This window comes from Cynara cardunculus (genome assembly GCF_001531365.2).
Source record: "Cynara cardunculus var. scolymus isolate 2C chromosome LG 17, CcrdV1, whole genome shotgun sequence".
Taxonomy (NCBI): domain Eukaryota; kingdom Viridiplantae; phylum Streptophyta; class Magnoliopsida; order Asterales; family Asteraceae; genus Cynara; species Cynara cardunculus.
The window spans coordinates 11,609,378-11,612,093 of NC_037544.1; positions in this window are offsets into that span (position 1 = coordinate 11,609,378).

The following is a 2,716-nucleotide window of genomic DNA, read 5'->3' on the forward strand; positions in this document are numbered from 1 at the left end:
AAATGATTTTCAATTGATTGAAAATGTTTACAATACGATATAGAAGCACACTGAATTACAAAGGCCTAAGCTGCTATTTATACTCGTTCCTAACGGCTTTTCTGACATGACCTAGACGTACAAATTAATCTAAGCCGTTCAAATAAAGCATATTACAAACAGTCACGTAATAAGCACAAGCAACTAACTAACCTAAGTAAAACAGTAAAGAAGTTCTTCACAGAAGATAAAACTGCAGACCCTCTGTGAGCCATCCTAGAGGGTCTGCTGGATGTGCCTTGAGAGCACATGATTCCAGAGGATCAACTTCCAGAACCTCTGTGATAGACAACAGAGATTATGTCATCTTTGACTTGTATGCTTTGTTTACAGAGGATCAGTTTCCAGAACCTCTGTGATAGACAACAGAGGTTCTGTCACTCTAGACTTGTACGATTGAACATCTTCTATTGTTGGTCCTCTGTGGTCTTCTGTGGTAGAACCTCTTTTGTCAACACTTGTAGTATTTACTTTTTCCATACTTTTACATTAAATGAAATGAGAGCTAACAATCTCCCCCTAAGTATGAAAAAGTAAAATTGGAAATTTAAATGCAAGAAATGACTTAATTGAAAGAAAATTACAAGAGGAGATAAAAGTTCATCCTTTGAAAAGAATTACAAGAATTAAGAGAAATTACAAAAATGTGAAACATGGGCCAAAAACTAGTACATAAGATTAATCAAACGACAGATTCTGGAAAGTCGTCTACTGCGTATAACATGTCAGACTTGATAGTTCTATAGATGTTGAAGATCCATTCTCTGAAGTTGATTTGCATTTTGATCGCCTCCAAGATGCGAGACACTTCGCTCAACCTTAGATGTCATTTGTCCACTTCTACCGCTGCTCTTCTGTATATCCATTCTAGCTTGACCTCCTCTCCATGTAGATATTGAGAATTTTGTGCATGTAGATGACATCAAACACACAGAGGTTGTGGAGGTCAGCGTCTGTGAATGTATACAGGTTTCCATCTTCCCTCCTTACTACATACTGAGCATAGAGCACCTTCTTCTTTAGCATTGTCCTTGGAGAAATTGTCTCTAGGGAGGTGATCATGTGCTCTGAGAAGACTTGCTCACGAGGCCTTGTGAGCTTAGAGAACTGGAACTTGGATGCGGCAGAAGGGATCCCTGTGAGCTCTGGATCATAGGGAGGCTCTGTGTCTGCTGCAGAGTACCTCCACACTTGAATTTCTTCCAAAGTAGTAACGGGCTCTGTTCTRACTTTKKGCATTGGAATCTTGCTCATAGATTCGAATATTTCAGACACCCTTCCTACCGTGGCGGACTCTGGCACCTTGGCTTCTTGTTCCTCCAGAATTGGCCTCTGGGTTGACCCCTCTGCAAGGATGGGTTTGACGGTTCCTTGAAGAGCAACAAACGTACCCGTGGACGTTTCTTGGACTGGTGGGAGTTGTGATGAAGGGCCTTCTCCTTCTCTGCGAGGGATGGGGCCTCTGCCTTTCCTTGCTAGAGCCTCTTCCAGAGATTCCTTTAAAGCTTCAAGGAGTGCTGGGTCGTCTCTGTATTCCTCTTCATTTATTTCCTGTGGAGCCTCTGTACTAGATGACGACCCCTTCTGTGGTGACTCTACAGCTATGCCTTTACCTTTGCCTTTGGGCTCTGGAGCCTTTTCCTTGCCTTTAGAGAAGAAGGCAGCTGTAGAGTCCACAATCTTGACGCCTCTGGCAGGAGTCTTATGTGGCTCTGGTGCTTTCTTCTCGGCCTTCTTCCCCCTCTCATGACGATCATGATCATCACCTTCTTGATCGTCATGGTTCTTTTTGGCTTCTGCCTTGCAAGTATCCAGGGGAGCCTTCTCCAACCTCTACAAAATTTTGGTGGCCGCCTTCTTCATCTTTTTAATTACCTCATTTGCAAGCTCAGAGGCGTGATTGATGTCGATCTCTGTTGACCACTTCAGTTTGGAGACACTTCTGTAGATCTCGCTTCTGAGGAAGTCACCCTCTTTCACGAGTTGTGATGTGCAGTCTCTGATCGCTGTATTCGAGGCACGAGCCTCTTTGAGAAGACGGTCTGTATGCTTGCACACGAGATTACCCAGAGCTTCAACCATGGCATCAATCTCTCTGCGGGTAGCAAGGTGATTGATGTTGGCCCTTGAGGACATGGTGTCAATACCGTATGTTACCGCAGAGGAAAACATCTGCTTGATTTTGTCTTTGAGAGAGGAGTAATCCGTGTACCCTGCAGAGATGAAGTCGGCAGAGAATTGGGCGGCCATACCTGACAGTTCAGTCTTCAAGGTTTGGATGGAGGAGGGGTTGAGGCTTAGWGCTTTGAATGCCTCTGTGAGATCATCCTTCTATAAGACAGAGCTCTGAAGAGTTGAAAGTGTAGACTTGAGTTCTACTGTGGTTGAGCTCAACTCCTTCAGAGCCTCTGTTATTGGTGAAAGGTCTTCTGCCATCGATCGGGAGATATACAAGTTTTTCAACTCGTATATCTTATTGAATATTTCTGTGGCAAAGGTTTTAACCCCCCCTTTGTCACATACATATCCTAGGAACCTAAACCACCAACACATGGTGATTTAGTAGCCTCGGAGCGTGAGGCGCCCTCAACGACTGGTATTGCGTAGTCTGCTCGGGGACTTCCACCAGATCCTCGAACATCTCCCAGAGGAGAGCCTACTGGTGTTCTGTAGATTT